Source organism: Monodon monoceros, unplaced genomic scaffold (assembly GCF_005190385.1).
Source record: "Monodon monoceros isolate NGI ecotype Baffin Bay Population unplaced genomic scaffold, NGI_Narwhal_1 Super_Scaffold_16, whole genome shotgun sequence".
Classification (NCBI taxonomy): Eukaryota; Metazoa; Chordata; class Mammalia; order Artiodactyla; family Monodontidae; genus Monodon; species Monodon monoceros.
In genome coordinates, this window is record NW_021703772.1 from 107,727,831 (window position 1) to 107,748,929 (window position 21,099).

General features: G+C 37.9%; 1 protein-coding gene and 1 non-coding gene across 2 annotated transcripts in view; one reads left to right on the forward strand and one right to left on the reverse strand.

The window, feature by feature from the left end:
• MAP3K2 (mitogen-activated protein kinase kinase kinase 2) overlaps nt 1-21,099 on the reverse strand; it is an 88,506-nt gene that overhangs the window by 56,363 nt on the left and 11,044 nt on the right. The window lies entirely within an intron of this gene.
• Nucleotides 3,135-3,207, forward strand: TRNAW-CCA. The gene has a single exon. It is a non-coding gene; the product is annotated as a tRNA-Trp (tRNA).

Here is a 21,099-nt window from a genome sequence, read left to right on the forward strand (position 1 = left end):
ATACTATCCAAAGTGATCTACATATTCAATGCAATCCTTATCAAAATCCCAATGATTTTTTTTTTGCGGAAATAGAAAAACCCATCCAAAAGTTCATAAGGAATCTCAAAGGATGCCAAATAACCAAAACAATCCTGAAAAAGAACAAAATAGGAGGACTCACACTTCCTGATTTCAAAACGCACTACCAAGTTACAGTAATTAAAACAACACGTGGTGCTGGCATAAAGACCAATGGAATAGAGTCCAGAATTAAACCCTTGTATATTTGGTTAAATAACTTTTGACAAGGGTGCCAAGACTATGTAACAGGGAAAGAACAGTTTTTAAAACATTTGGCGATGGGAAAACTAGACATTCACATGCAAAAAAAAAAAAAAGTAGCCTTACTTTACACCAAATACAAAAGTTACCTTAAAATGGATCATAAACCTAAATGTAAGAGCTAAAACTATAAAACTCTTAAAAGAAAATATAGAGGGAAAGCTTCATTTTTGCAACAATGTCTTGGATGTGACACCAAAAGCACAGTCAACAAAAGAAAAAACAGATAAACTGAAGTTCATCAAAATTTAAAACATCTCATGGATGAACCTGGAGGACACAATGTTAAGTGAAACAATCCAGTCATAGAAAAACAAATAATGCACGATTCCATTTATATGAGGTATCTAAAATAGTCAAATTCATAGAAGCAAAGAATAAAATAGTTGTGGGGTTGGGGGACCAGCAGGTGGTGAAAATGGGGCATTGTTATTCAATGTACATAAAGTTTCAGTTATTCTGATGATTAAGTTCTAGAGATTTGCTGTACAACACCTGAAGTTATTAATATGGTACTGTGCACTTAAAATTTTGTTATAAAGGTAAATATGTTAAGTGCTCTTACCACCACCAAAGAAAAGGGGGTGAGGGGGACACAAGGAATTTGGGGGAGGTATTGGATATGTCTATTACTCTGATAGTGGTGATGGTATCATGGGTGTTCATATATGTCCAAACTCATAAAATTGTACACATTAAATATGTGCAGTTATATTTTTTTATCAATTACACCTCAATATAACTGTTTAAAAAATTTTAAACTTCTGTGCCTCAAAGGACACAATCAGCTGGGTGAAAAGGTAATACATGGAATGTGAGAAAATATTTGCAAACCATTTATCTGATAAGAGGTTAACGTCCAAATATATAAAGAACTCTTACAATTCAACAACAAAAAAACAAATAACATGATTAAAAAGTGGGCAAAGGACTTGAATAGACATTTCTTCAAAGAAGATATACAAATGGCCAATAAGAATATGAAAAGATGCTCGATATCACTAATCATTAGGGAAACTAATGCAAATCAAAACCACAATGAAATACCATCTCACACCCCTTACAATGGTTACTATCAAGAAAAAAGAAAATAATAAATGTTGGCAGAGATGTGGAGAAATTGGAACTCTTGTGTACGGTTGGTGGGAATGTAAAATGGTGCAGTCACTATGGAAAACAGTATGGTGGTTCCTCAAAAAATTAAAAACTAAGTTACCATATGATCCAGCAATTCCACTTCTGGGTATATACCCAAAAGAATTGAAAGCAGGGACTCAAACAGGTTTTTGTACTTCCAATTTCATAGGAGCATTATTTACAATAGCCAAAATGTTAAAGCAACCCAAGCGCTCACTGACAGATGAATGGATAAACAAAACATGGTGTATATGTATACAATGAAGTATTACTCAGCCTTAAAAAGGAAGTAGATTTTGACATATGATACAACATGGATAAACTTTAAGGACATTTTACTAAGTGAAATAAGCCAGCCAACAAAAATACAAATACTGTATGATTCTACTTATTTGAGGTACCTAATCAAATTCATACAGACTTAAAGTAGAAAGGTGGTTGTCAGGGGCTGGGGTCAGAAGAAAAGGAGGAGTTTTTGTTTAATGGGTCTTGAGTTTCAGTTTTGCAAGACAAAAAGAGTTCTAGAAAAGGATGGTGGTGATGGTTGTACAACAATGCTAATATATTTAATGCCACTGCACTGTACACTTAAAAAAATAGTGAAGACAGTAAATTTTAGGTTATTTTTATTTTACTACAATTTTAAAAATACCAAAGAAACACCCCAAAACACTTACTTCTTGCAAAATCCCAACAAGACTCAAATCTAAACTTAATGATCCTGCACTGTGCTTTCCTTCAAATGCAACCTTTTTTTTTTGGCTGTATTGGATCTTTGTTGCTGCGTGCAGGCTTTCTCTAGTTGTGGCGAGCGAGAGATACTCTTTATTGGAGTGCGTGGGCTTCTCATTGTGGTAGCTTCTCTTGTTGCGGAGCATGGGCTCCAGGCGCGCAGGCTTCAGTAGTTGTGGCACACGGGCTCAGTAGTTGTGGCGCATGGGCTTAGTTGCTCCTCGGCATATGGGATCTTCCTGGACCAAGGCTCAAACCTGTGTCCCCTGCATTGGCAGGCAGATTCTTAACCACTGCACCACCAGGGAAGTCCCGCAACCATTTACTTTTAAAATGTAGGGTTTTATTTTGTATTTTAAATGATCTACTAACATTGTAAATACCTCCATTTCGTATGCTTTGAGGAATACCATTCACTCATGTCTTAAAAAAAAAAAATTATTAAGCGTCCACTCACTATGTGCCACATATACTGTAGTAAACAAAGTCCCTGTACTCTTGGGGCTTACACTTTAATGAGGAAGACATACAAGTGAATACAAAGTGGCAATGAAGAAAACAAACTCAGTGAATGAGTAAATAGGTAAGCGCTCTAAAAACTGAGAAGGTATCAGTCTGAAGAAGAGTCAGTGGGAAAACTCTCAAGGCTAAAGAATAGCACACACAAATGCCCAAAAAGCTTAGCATGCTCCACGAACTGTAGGAAGGACTGTGTGGTCAGTACTTTACAAAGCAAAGGGGGAGTGGCAAGAAATAAAATGAAAATGTAAGCTATAGCCACTACCAAGAAAGTTCATAAAGGAGTTTGACTATGATATATAATACAGTAGAAAGTCAGTTAGTGGTTTTAAGCAAAGATAAGATATGATTTGATTTGGGGTTTTTTGTTTGTTTGGTTGCATTTGTTTTTGTTTTGTTTTTAAATATCACATTGGGGGACCTCCCTGGTGGTCCAGTGGTTAAGACTCCATGCTCCCAATGCAGGGGGCCCAGGTTCGATCCCTGGTCAGGGAACTACATCCCACATGCCACAACTAAAGATCCCACATGTCGCAACGAAGATCTCGCATGTAGCAACAAAATATCCCACGTGCCACAACTAAAGACCCCGTGCAGCCAAATAAATATAAATAAATATTAAAAATAAATAAATATCACATTGGCTGCTGAATAAATGTAACAGCCAAAATGTGTATCACTCATAGAATGGATACACTATAAATTCAGGAACTGAATGTTATTTAGTTGGTTCATTTGCATTACTACAGATACATGTAACAAAACATGGATATTTATTCATATTGAGCAAACAATGCTTGAATTTAAAAACATATGTTGAGCAAAAAAGCAAACAAAAAAGAATGCTTACAGTGTGCTTTCATTTGCAAAAGAGGGGAGGAATGACTTTAAGTGCAGATATATAACAGGTACTACCTCAGCCAGGTGACCAAGGTCAACATCACAGTGATAAATCAAGTTTATATTCAACCTTTAATATGATGGTATCAAATATGATGAAAATGGCACTTTACCTTTGTGGCCTTCCTCCAAGAACTCATAAACAAAGTAATATGAGAAAATATCAGTCAAAATGAAATTTGAGAGACAGTCTATGAAATATCTAGTCAATATTCTTCAAATCTGTCAAGGTCATTAAAAACAAGGAATGTTTGAGAAACTACCACAACCCAGAGGAATTAAGGCATTATAAAAACCAAATGTAATCTGGCATCCTAGATGGGATCCTGGAATGGAGAAAGGACAACAAAATCTGAATAAAATATGAGATTAATAATGATATATCAATATTGATTCCTTACTTGTGACAAATGTATCATAATAACGTAAGATGTTAACAATATGGAAACTGGGTGCAGAATACAAGAACCCTCTGAACTATCTAAAAGTTTCCTGTAAATCTAAAGCATTCCCAAACTCAACAAATTATTTAAAGAATGAACTGTAAGAGAAACAGAAGCAGCAAAAACAGTTATAAGGTTACTTAAGGTCCAGAAGGAGACGATGGTATATTAAAGTGTTTAGGATAATATGGCAGCAGGGAAGATGGAGAAAAAAAAAAAGGATTCATGGTATATTTTGAAGACAAAATAAAAAGAGCTTGGACTTCCAGTTAATGTGGAATAAAAAGGTCAGCAAATCCTCTTCTCCAAAAACAAGAATAAAACTGGACAAATTGCCCAAAACAACTATTTCAGGGATCTGGAAACTGCCAAAAGATAAACAACAAATTGAGAAGTATTTATTCAGGGAAAACTACCAGAACTTCAGGTAAAGCAGTGGGAGTCAGAAGATTCCCAACACTAGCCCAGTTTGGCCTACATAAGAACTTTCAACAGGGCAGAGTTGGCCCTGAAATTCAGCAACTCTTGCTAAAGGGCTTGACTTGATTTGGTGTGAAAGATGAAAAGTCACGCTAAGTGACACTGTCAATAAAAGGAAAAAACAGGGTAAAAATGAACAGGGAAAACCAGTAGCTCTGCTAGGAGGAGGAGGAAAGGGTCCCAGCTGGGGGCAAAGTCAGACCAGTCAAAAATTTAATGGGAAGATCTTGAAAATGAGAGAGCCACAGAAGTGCTGGATGAACTGTACAAATCCCTGGCTGACTAGGAAACTATGGGCATATGTAGACAGAGGAAACCCAAGAGGGCCAGGTGCAAAGTAAAAAGTAAGGTCCACTTGGCTATTGCCTTAAATTTGCACTCTCCAATTCACACACATCCACCAGAAGATGGCTGAAGCCTTACAGGCTTGAAGTATTTGAGTGTAACCTCTGTTCTATCACTGACTGACCACTAAGTTATGCAGTCACAGGGCAACCCTTAGGAAGTCTGGCTTTAAAAATACAAACAGAGGGCTTCCCTGGTGGTGCAGTGGTTGAGAATCTGCCTGCCAATGCAGGGGACATGGGTTAGAGCCCTGGTCTGGGAAGATCCCACATGCCGCGAAGCAACTAGGCCCGTGAGCCACAACTACTGAGCCTGCCTGTCTGGAGCTTGTGCTCCATGACAAGAGAGGCCGCGACAGTGAGAGGCCCGCGCACCACGATGAAGAGTGGCCCCCGCTCGCTGCAACTAGAGAAAGCCCACGCACAGAAACGAAGACCCAACACAGTCAAAAATAAATAAATAAATTAATTAAAATACAAACAGAAAAACAAACAAAAATAACTAAGCAAATACAATAACAGCCAAACAAGAATGGGGAACAATGTATTCCATGGATTAAGTAGAAGCAAGTTGGTTTAAAAAAAAAAAAATCCCAATCCAGAGATCCTACAATGTATTATCTAATATGTCTAGTTCTCAAAAAAAAAAAAAGAAGTGAAGCAAGCAAAGAAAAAGTGGGACCCATACTTAATATATATATATTAAAAAAAAGCTATCAGTAGAAATGGACCCTGGGTAGGCTAAAATGTTGGAATTAGCAAAGACTTCAAGGCAGCTATTATAAATATATGTAAAAGAATTAAAGGAAAATCTGGTGAAAATTATTCCATAAATAAGAAACATCAATAAATAGAAACTATAAAAAAAGAACTGAAATGGAAATTCTAGAGGTGAAAAATACCATATCCAAACGTAAAGTGTATCAGATGGACTCAACAGCAAATCTGAGATGGCAGAAGAAAGAATTAAACTCCACAAAGAGATCAATAGTAGTCATTTAATCTGAAGAACAGAGAGAAAAAAGACTGAAGGAAAATTAACAAAGTCTCAGAGACCTGTGAGACATTAAGCAGACGAACACATTTTAATGCACGTCCCACAAGGAAAGAAGAAGAAAAAAGTGGACAGAAAAAAATATCTGAAGAAGCAATGGCTGAAAAGTTCCCAAATTTCTTGAAAAACAGGAATCTACAGATCCGAGAAGCTCAATAAACTCTAAACACAATAAATATCAAGAAATCAACACCTAAAATTTTTTAAAGTCATTTGAAAAATCTTAAAAAAAAGATTCACACCTAGACACACATTGTAATTAAACTACAGAAAGCCAAACATAAAGAACATCTTAAAAGCTGAAAGAAAATAACTCATTTTGCTAGAGAGGAAAAATACAACTACTAACTTCTGTCATAAATAACTGAGTCAGAAAAAGGTGGAATGGCATGAGTAACAACAAAAATAAAACAAGAACACAAATATCAACCAAGAATCATATATTCAGCAAGACTATGCTTCAAAATGGAAGGTGAAATAAAGACATTCCTAGACAAACAAAAACTGAGAGAATTAACTGCAAGAACCGCTTTATAAGAATAAGGGGGGACTTCCCTGGTGGTCCAGTGGTAAAGAATCCACCTTCCAATGCAGGGGACGCAGGTTTCATCCCTGGTTGGGGAACTAAGATCCCACATACTGCAGGGCAACTAAGCCCACGCGCCACAACTACTGAGTTCGCACACCTCAACAAGAGAGCCCGCATGCTACAAGCTACAGAGCCCACGTGCTCTGGAGCTCAAGCACCACTAGAGAGAGAAAATCTGCCCGCCACAACTACAGACAAGCCCGCGTGCCACAACGAAGAGCCCACGCCACAACGAAAGATCCCACACACCTCAATGAAGACCCCGTATACTGCAACTAAGATCTGATGCAGCCAAAAAAAAAAAAAAAAGGCAATAAATTAAAAAAAAGGAAAGAAATACTAAGGTGAGTTCTTCAGACTGAGAAGTGACATCAGATGAGGTAACTCAAATCCAACAGACAAAATGAAGCACACTAGAAAGAAATATGAGAGTAGGTTTGAGGATTATTAAAATGTTTTCTTTTTTCTTCTCTTAAGCGCCTTAAAAAACATATGATTGTATTAAGCTAATTCACACATACATGTGTGAGTGCACACACACACACACACACACACACACACCATTCCACCCATTAATGGCAGATTACACATTCTTTTCAAGCACCCACGGAACATTCACCAAGGTAGACCTGGGCCATATCCTGGGCCACAAAATAAATTTCAACATATTTAAAAGAATTAAAATCATATAAACTATGTTCTCTGACCACAGTGGAAGCAATCCAGAAAGTAATAACAGAAAAACAACAAGAAAATCTTCAAACATTTGGAAGTGAAACAACATACTTAAAGAATAATCTGCAGCTAAAAGAGAAAGTCTCAACAAATTTTTAAGTATATAGAACTAAGCGGAAATACAACATGTAAAACACAGGCAAAGAAGTGGTGAGAGGAAAAATTATAGCACCATGCTGGGCTGCTATTACACCTGCCTCCGCCCACCCAACAATTGCTCCATCTAATGTCTTTGGGGGTCTTGCAAATATGGAAAGGGGTAAGGCAAGAATGAATCCTGTGGTGTGGAATTGGGATTGAAGGTATCATCATAAGTCACAGTTTTGAAATATGTAAAAAAACATATAGATGTACACAAACACACACATTTGTACCTATATATGTTTTTTTGTTTTTTAATATAAATTTATTTATTTATTTTTGGCTGTGTTGGGTCTTCGTTTCTGTGCGAGGGCTTTCTCTAGTTGCAGCGTGCGGGGGCTGCTCTTCATTGCGGTGCACGGGCCTCACTATCGAGGCCTCTCTTGTTGCTGAGCACAGGCTCCAGACGCGCAGGCTCAGTAGTTGTGGCTCACGGGCCCAGTTGCTCCGCGGCATGTGGGATCTTCCCCGACCAGGGCTCGAACCCGTGTCCCCTGTATTGGCAAGCAGGTTCTCAACCACTGCGCCACCAGGGAAGCCCCCCATATATGTTTTAAAGCTTTGTCTATGGAGACCTGGAAGCAGTGACATCCTACTCACAATGAGTACACCTGCTAAATGTTGGTTTCTAAATACCAATCTCCACTAAGAGGAATGAAGGATCCTTGAAAATACGGGTTATTTCCATGTATGAATCAGGTAACTGCAAAGGAAGCCCAGAACATCTTACTGTGCCAGGAAGAAAGTATGCAAAGAATCATGGGACATGTCAAAAGGACACAGGAACGGCCTTGAATGGGCTCCCACTAGCCAAATATGGGACAATTTGGGTTTCAAAATAAATAATGATCGATTACAACCTATTGAACAAAAAAGGAATCCATGAGTCCACATACACATCATTAAAAAATGAATCAATAAATGGGAGAAGAGGAAGAAGACTTTCCTTTATTCTGACATTCAAAGCATGGGTTATTGAATGTAGACTTATAAATTGTAATAATAAAATTATAAGATCATTATTTGGCAGTCATCAGTAGTAATAATTCAGCCAAGAAAAATCAATAAATGCTAAAACTAGTGGGTGAAGTGATGAGGAATGAGATACTTAGTCTCAAAATATCTTTCCCCCCAATGTTTATTAATTATAAAGGAAAAAAGTACCTTTTTTTAGTAGAAATCTGGCAGAAAGCTTAGTTAAGTGATCAATTAACATCACCAGTAATGGGCAAATTAAAATCATTTACACCTGATGGGATGCATTGAGAAGACTATCACATCACCTCTGTGATGTTCCTGCCAAAAATATATAACCTAAATTGAATCATAGGGGAAGCATCAGACAAACCTCAACTGAGGAATATTTTAAGAGTCAACTACTCTATAAATTTCAAAACTATCAAGATCATGAAAGTCAAGGAAACATGGAAGAATTGTTCCAGACAGAAAAACACTAAATACAAAATATGATCCTAGATTGAATTGTGTTGCTAAAAAGGACATTACTGAGACCACTGGCAAAACCTGAATGGGTTCTGTGGATTAGATGATACTATTCTATCAATGATAACTTCATGATTTTGATGGCTGTATTCCAGATATGTAAGAAAATGCCCTTGCTGATAGCAATTACAAACTAAAGTCTTCTGGAGTGATGGAGCCTCATGCTGGCAACTTAGTCTCAAATGATTAGAAAAGAAACTTCTTTACAACCATTTCTGCAACTTTTGAAAATTTCTAAAGAAAAAATTTTAAACAAACAAAGTTGGGAAAATGTAAACATTACTGTTCCTCCCCAGTCTTCACTATCTCATCAAAAAAGCGTCTCTATTTTTCCAGCTGTTCAAGACAAAAATTTGGGGATAGCCCTGATTCCTTTCATTTTTTTCATTCTACATTCCAACCTGTCAGCAAATCCTGTTAGCTTTTCCTTAAATATATATCTCCACCACTACCATTCCATTCCAAGGCATGATCATCTCTTGTGTGGGTTACTGCAATACCTTGCCACCTAACCAGCCTGTTTTCACTCCAAACCCTCATACAGTAACGAGAGTGATCTTTTTTTTTTTAAGTCAGTGGATAAATAAACTGTGACACATTCAAGCAATAGAATATTCCGTGCTAAAAGAAATGAGCTCTCAAGCCATGAAAAAGACATGGAGGAACCTTAAATGCAATATTATAACTGAAAAAAAGCCAATCTGAGAGGGCTATATACTGTATGACTCCAACCATATGACATTCTGGATAAGGCAAAACTATGGAGACAGTAAAAAGATCTGTGGCTGCCAGTGGCAGCCAGGGAGGGAGGGAGGAAGGGATGAATAGGTGGACCACAGAAGATTTTTAGGCCACAGAAGATTCTGTAGGGTATTATAATAATAGTAGATATATGTCATTATAAATTTGTCAGGACTCATTCAATAAATAACACAAAGAGTGAACCCCAATGTAAACTATGGACTTCAATGAATAAGAATGTATCGGGACTTCCCAGGTGGTCCAGTGGTTAAGACTCCACAATGCAGGGGGCCCGGGTTCGATCCCTGGTCAGGGAACTAGAACCCGCATGCCGCAACTAAAGATCCCGCATATGTTGCAACTAAGACCCGGCACAGCCAAATATAAACAAACAAATAAATAAATATTTTTTAAAAAAGAATACATCGATACAGGCTCATCAAATGTAACAAATGTATCAATATCACACTAATGCAAAATGTTAATAATAGGGAAAATTGGGAGGGGTGAGGAGGTAAATGGGAACTCCGTACTTTATGGTCAATTTTTCTGTAAACCTAAAACTGCTCAAAAAAAAAAAAAAGTAAAATTCCTTCCTTTTCACAGTCGGCAAGGGGCGGGGGGAAATACAATGAGATTCCAAAAGAATGGCCATATGAAGTGTTGGCAAGGATGTTGTGCAACAAAAATATCCACATTGCTGGTAAGGATGTCAAACAGTACAACCACCTTATGAAACAGTTTGGCAAAATCTTACAACCCATCCATTTCACTCCTACATACTTACTCAAGAAAAATGAAAGCGAATGTCCACAAAAATACTTGTACACAAATGCTCATAGCAGCGTTATGTGTAATAGCCCCAAACTGGAAACTCAAATGTCCATCACCAGGTGCATAGTTAATTTATGGTGACAAAAAGCAGATCATTGGTTGCCTAGGGACAATGGAAAGAGGCAAGACAGTGATGGGACTACAAAAGGGCATGAAGAAGCTTCTGGGGGTGGTGGATATGTTCACTATCTTGATGGGGTGATGGTTTTACAGGTGTGTATGTCCAATTTTAGCAAATCACGTATTTTAAATGTGTAGTCTGTCAATTATCTCAATCCAGCTACAAACTTTATTCTATAATGCTACTAGCACTGCAACTCTGACCACTGACTTTAAGCCAATTTATAAGTTACACAAGTCTCACTACCTTACAGACACCCCCTTGCTTTTGATTTTTAAAAAATTACGCAGACTGGTGGCCCCTTTATTTGCCAGACTACAAATGAATTGACTCTAAAAAAATAAAGTCTGCCATCATTTGTCAGACACATTCCAATTTCAGGTATTCAAAAATTCGGAAGACAATTTCAAAGGAGTACTTCCCCAGTAATATTGGTCACTTCCAGTTAGGAAGAACTGGGTAGCTGGGGGGTGAGAGTTGCACTGTGTATCTTTTCATAGTTTCTGAACTTTGTACCATATTATCTACTCAAAACCATATAAAGATCAAATTTAAAGAGAACTTTAAGTGTTCCCAAAACATCTTAAGTACTGATATAATAACAACAATACATAGCCTTCTAGAATGATTTAAGAAAATACTTACCTAGATGCAATAAATCTGGTTAATTCTTAATAACTTAATAGCGCTAGCTCTAATGTAATTTCAAACTGGTTGAATGATCACCCTCATGTGCAGGCAATCATTTGTAAACAGGCCTGCACATCCTCAGAAAGGCAGAGAAAAATCTAATGTCCATCTAGTGGTCCCTGTTGTCATGATAATCATCATATTTAGGATGTTTCTGCTTCCTTTCTGTTATCAAGTTCTAAAAGACATTTTAGTTAATAAAATGTTTTATTATTTCTTGAACTGACATTTCAAAAGGACATGTAGTTTATCTGGCAAATCAAATTTGAGTTTTCACGTTTCCTTGGGAAGCAGAGTATTGTAGTAGAATGTTTTAGATTCACACAGGGACTTGCATTCATAACTCTTGCCATTCTGAATACAATCAGACTATTCATGGTCTTGTTTATAAAATGAAGATATCAGAGGTCATATTCCAGGTTTGCTTTAAGCACTGAATAAGATGATACGTATAGCACCTAACACAAATACCTAACATAGAGATTCTAACTTAATAGATGTCAGTTGCCTTCTCTTCCACCAAACAACTCAGAGCTAAAGGCAGGTTAAATTCTAAAAAGCAAATTCTAATTTTTCTCCTTTTTTAAGTATAACACAGTAACAAAATATTTGTGATCTGTAACATTATGTCATACTCACCTGCATTTTAACATTCAACAGGTCATGCTCCCTATAAAAATAAAAATAGCAAGCATACTGGTTAGGAGCTCAGACTGTGGAGCCAAACTGCCTGGGTTTGAAATCTGCATCTGCCACTCACTAGTTGTGTAATCTTAGGCAAATGACTCAATCTCTCTTTGCCTAAATTTTCTTATCTGTAACAGGAAGATTTATATAGGTATAATCATCACCAGATTGCCATGGAAATTAAACAAGTTAATGTTTGTAAAGTGCTTAGAATGGGCCTAGCATATAGTAGTAATTATGTAAATGTTTGTTAAAATTAAGTTGATATATTAAGGGTTTTTTTTCTCTTTCTTAGTTCTTAAATCATACTAAGAATGTTGGGGAATTTATTTTAAATGTCTACAAACCTTAATTCTTTCCTACATTTTATTAAATGGATCTTAAAGGAGAATGGGGTAGCTCTTCAGTCAATACTCTAAGAAATTTGGGCCTTTTAAAAACTTTCGGGACTTCCCTGGTGGTGCAGTGGTTAAGAATCTGCCTGCAATGCAGGGGATACGGGTTCAAGCCCTGGTCCGGGAAGATCCCACATGCCGCAGAGCAACTAAGTCCGGGCGCCACAACTACTGAGCCTGCACTCTAGAGCCTGCGCCCACAACTACTGAGCCTGCGTGCCACAACTACTGAAACCCGTGCACCTAGAACCTGTGCTCCGCAACAAGAGAAGCCACCTCAACGAGAAGCCCACGCATCGCAACAAAGAGTAGGCCCCGCTCGAGGCAACCGGAGAAAGCCCGCAGGCAGCAACGAAGACCCAACGCAGCCAAAAAAAAAAAAAAAAAAATCTCTCAAATCACTGTAGGCTAATGTAGACGTATTTGTACCCTGACTGGCATTCCCTGATATTTCTATCATGCACTAGAGAGGAAAAAACTCAACATTAGTTTACCAAAAATGTCACAAAATTCCCTGACAATAATGATAATGATGGCTCTCAAAGCCCATTTCCTCATCTATAAAATGGGGACAGTAACTGTACCTACTTCATTATAAGGCTTAAATGAAATATCTGTAAAGCACTTAGAACAATACCAAAGCATAGTGAACACTCAAAAAAATAATAGTAAGTTTATTTATTAAGTTCAGCTTTGGAACCCACACAACCTTATTCAGAATCCACTCTTACATGCTACATTATATTGCCTCTCATTTATCCACCAACACTTAGCCCCTGCCTACTGTGTACCAATATGCTCCCCTCACTAATCTCCTGGATTTAAAAAATGACAAAACACCAAATTCTAAAATACTGATGTCTTTTTAAAATTCTAAAATCTATCCAAAGCTTAAAAAATAAGCAAATACGTATACCTTATACTGGTATAATAAAATCACGGCCAGGGTTATATTCAAAATAGGATTATGTTGAGCACACTCATTTTGCTGGTAGCAGTCAGACACTTTCTATTGCTTATATAAAACAAAACTGCCAAATAATATGAAACATAGTACTTCTCAGTCAGAACTTGAATTCAATATATATTGCCAGAACCTCAAACTCCAACATAAAACCCCAAAGCTAGCCAATTTTCATCAAATCAATTCCCATAACCCCTTTCATTTCATGCTTTGTAAAAAAGTTATGTGTACCGGGCTGTGTCCTCATGATACAGTAAGCTCCTGGAGGGCAAGAAACATTACTTACAAATCTTTATATCTCCTGAAGCACCTAAAAGCACTTTGTAAATAGCTAGGCCATTAACAAATACCTTAAACCTCAAATTTGAATCTCTTCACTACCACAACATAACACAGCACACACCTGTTTCAGTCAATCCAATCTACCTGCCTTCCCCAAAGGACTTGATAGATCCTACTTACTGGGCCTTAGCTTCTGTTCATCTCCTGAACGCCTATTTCCCCCTCCTCTTTAGGAATTCTTACTCCTAACATTCATCTCAAAACAACGTATTCATGAAACCTTTTCCAATTAACTGAATTGCCACTCTGAGCGCTTTGCCCCCTATTTCCCCGATTTCTGGGCATGATCTCCTACATATCCAATTTGAAAATTCTAAAATTTTTGTCCACTGTGGCTTTTGCCATGTTTTCATTAGGCTAAGCTGACATTTAGGTATCCTTCATTCCTGTAAGATCAAAAGTATTACAGCTATCATTATTTAATTAAATACAGCTTCAGTATTTCAATATTAGATTACTACCTATACTTTTGTACTTAATTTTATTTCTTTATTTTATATTATCTGTGATATCCCCATGGTACTTTGTATTTGCACATATGTACAGTAAACTGTTAAGTCCCAGGTTGCTAAGGACAGTCCCGGTTTATTTTTTTAACATCTTTATTGGAATATAATTGCTTTACAATAGTGTGTTAGTTTCTGCTTTATAACAAAGTGAATCAAATATACATATACATATATCCCCAAATCTCCTCCCTCTTGAGTCTCCCTCCCACCCTCCCTTATCCCACCACTCTAGGTGGTCACAAAGCACCGAGCTGATCTCCCTGTGCTATGTGGCTGCTTCCCACTAGCTATCTATTTTAGGTTTGGTAGTGTATATATGTCCATGCCACTCTCGTCATCTCAGCATACCCTTCCCCCTCCCCATGTCCTCAAGTCCATTCTCTATATCTGCGTCTTTATTCCTGTTCTTTCCCTAGTTCTTCAGCTTTCTTTTCTTTTTTTTTTTTTAAGATTCTGTATGTGTTAGCATACAGTATTTGTTTTTCTCTTTCTGACTTACTTCACTCTGTATGACAGACTCTAGGTCCATTCACCTCACTACAAATAACTCAATTTCGTTTCTTTTTATGGCTAAGTAATATTCCATGATATATACGTGCCACATCTTCTATATCCATTCATCTGTCGATGGACACTTAGGTTGCTTCCACGTCCTGGCTATTGTAAATAGAGCTGCAATGAACACTGTGGTACATGACTCTTTTTGAATTACGGTTTTCTCAGGGCATATGCCCAGTAGTGGGAATGCTGGGTCGTATGGTAGTTCTATTTTTAATTTTTTAAGGAACCTCCATACTATTCTCCATAGTGGCTGTATCAATTTACATTCCTACCAACAGTGCAAGAGGGTTCCCTTTTCTCCACACCCTCTCCATCATTTATTGTTTGTAGATTTCTTGACAACATCCATTCTGACTGGTGTGAGGTGAAACCTCATTGTAGTTGTGATTTGCATATCTCTAATGATTAGTGATGTTGAGCATCCTTTCATGTGTTTGTTAGCAATCTGTATATCTTTTTTAGAGAAATGTCTACTTAGGTCTTCTACCCATTTTTGGATTGGATTGTTTGTTTTTTTCATATTGACTGCATGACCTGATTGTAAAGTTTGGAGATTAATGCTTTGTCAGTTGCTTCATTTGCAAATATTTTCTCCCATTCTGAGGATTGTCTTTTTGTCTTGCTTATGTTTTCCTTTGCTGTGCAAAAGCTTTTAAGTTTCATTAGGTCCCACTTGTTTACTTTTGGTTTTATTTCTATTTCTCTACAAGGTGAGTCAAAAAGGATCTTACTGTGATTTATGTCATAGAGTGTTCTGCCCATGTTTTCCTCTAAGAGTTTTATACTGTCTGGCCTTACATTTAGGTCTTTAATCCATTTTGAGTTTATTTTTATGTATGGTGTTAGGCAGTGTTCTAACTTCATTCTTTTACATGTAGCTGTCCAGTTTTCCTAGCACCACTTATTGAAGAGACTGTCTTTTCTCCAATGTATATTCTTGCCTCCTTTATCAAAAATAACATGACCACATGTGCGTGGGTTTATCTCTGGGCTTTCTATCCTGCTCCATTGATCTATATTTCTGTTTTTGTGCCAGTACCATACTGTCTTGATTACTGCAGCTTTGTAGTATAGTCTGAAGTCAGGGAGCCTGATTGCTCTAGCTCCGTTTTTCTTTCTCAAGATCACTTTGGCTATTCAGGGTCTTTTGTGTTTCCATACAAACTGTGCAATTTTTTGTTCTAGTTCTGTGAAAAATGCCATTGGTAGTTTGATAGGGATTGCACTGAATGTACAGATGTTTTGAGAGGTATAGTCATTTTCACAATGTTGATTCTTCCAATCCAAGAACATGGTGTATCTCTCCATCTGTTTGTATCATCTTTAATTTCTTTCATCAGTGTCTTACAGTTTTCTGCATACAGGTCTTTTGTCTCCTTAGGTAGGTTTATTCCTAGGTATTTTATTCTTTTTGTTGCCATGGTAAATGGGAGTGTTTCCTTAATTTCTCTTTCAGATTTTTCATCATTAGTGTATAGGAATGCAAGAGATTTCTGTGCATTAATTTTGTATCCTGCTACTTTACCAAATTGATTAATTACCTCTAGTAGTGTTCTGGTTGCATCTTTAGGATTCTCTATGTATAGTATCATGTCATCTGCAAACAGTGACAGCTTTACTTCTTCTTTTCCAATTTGGATTCTTTTTATTTCTTTTTCTTCTCTGATCGCCGTGGGTAAAACTTCTAAAACTATGTAGAATAATAATGGTGAGAGTGGACAACCTTGTCTTGTTACTGATCTTAGAGAAAATGGTTTCAGTTTTTCACCACTGAGAACAATGTTGGCTGTGGGTCACGTATGGCCTTTATGATGTTGAGGTAAGTTCCCTCTATGCCTACTTTCTGGAAGGTTTTATCATAAATGGGTGTTGAATTTTGTCAAAAGCTTTTTCTGCATCTATTGAAATGATCAGATGGTTTTTCTCCTTCAATTTGTTAATATGGTGTATCACATAGATTGATTTGCATATACTCAAGAATCCTTGCATTCCTGGGATAAACCCCACTTGATCATGGTGTATGATCCTTTTAATGCGCTGTGTGATTCAGTTTGCTAGTATTTTCTTGAGGATTTTTTGCATCTATGTTCATCAGTGATGTTGGCCTGTAGTTTTCTTTCTTTGTGACATCTGTGTCTGGTTTTGGTATCAGGGTGATGGTGGCCTCGTAGAATGAGTTTGGGAGTGTCCCTCCCTCTGTTATATTTTGGAAGAGTTTGAGAAGGATAGGTGTTAGCTCTTCTCTGAATGTTTGATCGAATTCACCTGTGAAGCCATCTGGTCCTGGGCTTTTGTTTGTTGGAAGATTTTTAATCACAGTTTCAATTTCAGTGCTTGTGATTGGTCTGTTCATGTTTTCTATTTCTTCCTGGTTCAGTCTCGGGAGGTTGTGCTTTTCTAAGAATTTGTCCATTTCTTCCAGGTTGTCCATTTTATTGGCATACAGTCGCTTGTATTAATCTCTCATGATCCTTTGTATTTCTGCAGTGTCAGTTGCTACTTCTCCTTTTCCATTTCTAATTCTATTGATTTGAGTGTTCTCCCTTTTTTTCTTGATGAGTCTGGCTAATGGTTTATCAATTTTGTTTACCTTCTCAAAGAGCCAGCGTTTAGTTTTACTGATCTTTGGTATTGTTTCCTTCATTTTTTTTTCATTTATTTCTGATCTGACCTTTATGATTTCTTTCCTTCTGCTAACTTTGGCGTCTTTTTGTTCTTCTTTCCCTAATTGCTTTAGATGTAAGTTTAGGTGGTCTGAGATGTTTCTTGTTTCTTGAGGTAGGACGGTATTGCTATAAACTTCCCTCTTGGAACTGCCTTTGCTCCATCCCATAGGTTTTGGGTCATCGTGTTTTGTCATTTGTTTCTAGGTATTTTTTGATTTCCTCTTTGATTTCTTCAGTGATCTCTTGGTTATTTAGTAATGTACTGTTTAGCCTCCATGTGTTTGTATTTTTTATTTTCCTGTAATTAATATCTAGCCTCATAATGTTGTGGTCGGAAAATATACTTGATATAATTTCAATTTTCTTAAATTTACGAAGGATTGATTTGTGTCCCAAGATATGATCTATCCTGGAGAATGTTCCATGAGCACTTGAGAAGAAAGTGTGTTCTGTGGTTTTTGGATGGAATGTCCTATAAATATCAATTAAGTCCATTTTGTTTAATGTATCATTTAAAGCTTGTGTTTCCTTATTTATTTTCATTTTGGATGATCTGTCCATTGGTGAAAGTGGGGTGTCAAAGTCTCCTACTATGATTCTGTTACTGTTGATTTCCCCTTTTATGGCTGTTACCATTTGCCTTATGTATTGAGGTGCTCCTATGCTGTGTGCATAAATATTTACAACTGTTATATCTTCTTCTTGGATTGATCCCTTGATCATTATGTAGTGTCCTTCTTTGTCTCTTGTAATAGTCTTTATTTTAAAGTCTATTTTATCTGATATGAGAATTGCTACTCCAGCTTTCTTTTGATTTCCATTTTCAGGGAAATCTTTTCCATCCCCTCACTTTCAGTCTATATATGTCCCTTGGTCTGAAGTGGGTCTCTTGTAGACAACATATATATGGGTCTTTTTTTTGTATCCATTCAGCCACTCTGTGTCTTTTGGTTGGAGCATTTAATCCATTTACATTTAAGGTAGTTATCGATATGTATTACCATATTGTTTTGGCTTTGTTATTATAGGTCTTTTCCTTCTCTTGTGCTTCCTGCCTCGAGAAGTTCCTTTAGCATCTGTTGTAAAGCTGGTTTGGTGGTACTGAATTCTCGCAGCTTTTGCTTGTCTGTAAAGGTTTTAATTTCTCCATCGAATCTGAATGAGATCCTTGCTGGGTAGAGTAATCTTGGTTGTAGGATTTTTTCCCTTTCATCACTTTAAATATGTCCTGCCACTCCCTTCTGGCTTGCAGAGTTTCTGCTGAAAGATCAGCTGCTAACCTCACGGGGATTCCCTTGTATGTTATTTTTTGTTTCTCCCTTGCTGCTTTTAATATTTTATCTTTGTATTTAATTTTTGATAGGTTGATTAATATGTGTCTTGGCTTATTTCTCCTTGGATTTATCTTGTATGGGACTCTGCACTTCCTGGACTTGAATGACTGTTTCCTTTCCCATATTAGGGAAGTTTTCAACTATAATCTCTTCAAATATTTTCTCAGTCTCTTTCTTTTCCTCTTCTTCTACTGGGCCCCCTATAATTTGAATGTTGGTGCATTTAATGTTGTCCCAGAGGTCTCTGAGACTGTCCTCAATTCTTTCCATTCTTTTTTCTTTATTCTGTTCTGCAGTAGTTATTTCCACTATTTTATCTTACGGGTCACTTATCCGTTCTTCTGCCTCAGTTATTCTGCTATTGATTCCGTCTAGAGAATTTTTAATTTCATTTCTTGTGTTGTTCATAACTGTTTGTTTGCTCTTTAGTTCTTCTAGGTCCTTGTTAAATGTTTCTTATATTTTCTCCATTCTATTTCCAAGATTTTGGATCATCTTTACTATCATTACTCTGAATTCTTTTTCAGGTAGACTTCCTATTTCCTCTTCATTTGTTAGGTCTGGTGGTTTTTACCTTGCTCCTTCATCTGCTGTGTATTTCTCTGTCTCCTCATTTTGCTTAACTTACTGTTTGGGGTCTCTTTTTCACAGGCTGCAGGTTTGTAGTTCCCGTTGTTTCTGGTGCCTGCCCCCAGTGGCTAAGGTTGGTTCAGTGGGTTGTGTAGGCTTCCTGGTGGAGGAGACTGGTGCCTGTGTTCTGGTGGGTGAGGCTGGATCTTGTCTTCATGGTGGGCAGGACCGTGTCCAGGGTGTGTTTTGGGGTGTCTGTGACCTTATTATGATTTTAGGCAGCCTCCCTGCTAATGAGTGGGGTTGTGTTCCTGTCTTGCTAGTTGTTTGGTGTAGGGTGTCCATCACTGTAGTTGCTGGTCGTTGAGTGGACCAGGGTCTTAGCGTTGAGATGGAGATCTCTGAAAGAGCTTTCGCTGTTTGATATTATGTGGAGCCAGGAGGTCTCTGGCGGACCAATGTCCTGAACTTGGCTCTCCCACCTCAGAGGTACAGGCCTGACACCCAGCCAGAGCACCAAGACTCTGTCAGCCACACGGCTCAGAGGAAAAGGGAGTGAGGGAGGGAGAGAGAAGAAAAAAAGCAAGAGAAGGAGAGAAAGAGAGAAAGAAAAGGAAGAACAGGAAGGAAGGAAGGAGGGAAAGGAAAAAAGGAAGGAAGGAAGAGAAAGAAAGAAAGAAAAAGAAAGAAAGAAGAGAGAAGGAAGAGAAAGAAAAAAGGAAGGAAGGAAGAAAGAAGAAGAGAGAAAGAAAAAAGAAAGGAAGGAAGAGAAAGAAAAGAAAGAAAGAAAAAGAAAGAACAAAAGAAAGAAAGAAAGGAAGAAAGAAAGAAAGGAAGGAAGGAAGGAAGGAAGAAAAGAAAGTTATTAAAATAAAAAAATTATAAAAATAAGCAAAGTAAAAGTAATTTTAAAAAAAGAAAAAGATAAGAAAGAAGAGAGCAACCAAACCAAAAAACAAATCCACCAATCATAACAATCACTAAAAAACTATACTTAAAAAGAAAAAAAAAAAAAAACCAACACGGACAGACAGAACCCTAGGGCAAATGCTAAAAGCAAAGCTACACAGATAAAATCACACAAAGTCCACCAACTCAATTTTCGGATGATCTGTTGTCTATTCAGGTATTCCAGAGATGCAGAATTCATCAAGTTTATTGTGGAGATTTAATCCACTGCTCCTGAGGCTCCTGGAAGAGATTTCCCTTTCTCTTCTTTGTTCACATAGCTCCTGGGGTTCAGCTTTGGATTTGGCCCCACCTGTGCATGTAGGTCACCTGAGGGCATCTGTTCTTTGCTCAAACAGGACGGGGTTAAAGTGTGGCAGAGGCCGACGTGATGGTGCAACAGTCTGAGGCGCACTGTGTGTTCTCCCAGGGAAGTTGTCCCTGGATAATGGGACCCTGGCAGTGGCGGGCTGCACAGGCTCCCGGGAGGGGAGGTGTGGATAGTGACCTGTGCTTGCACACAGGCTTCTTAGTGGCCGCAGCAGCAGCCTTAGCGTTTCATGCCCACCTCTGGGGTCCATGCTGATAGCCACGGCTCGCGACCGTCTCTGGAGCTCGTTTAGGCGGTGCTCTGAATCCCCTCTCCTCATGCACCCCAAAGCAATGGCCTCTTCTTGCCTCTTAGGCAGGTCCAAACTTTTTCCCGGACTCCCTCCCAGCTAGCTGTGGTGCACTAGCCCCCTTCAGGCTGTGTTCACACAGCCAACCCCAGTCCTCTCCCTGGAATCTGAACTCAGAAGGCAAAGCCTCAGCTCCCAGCTCTCACCCGCCCCGGC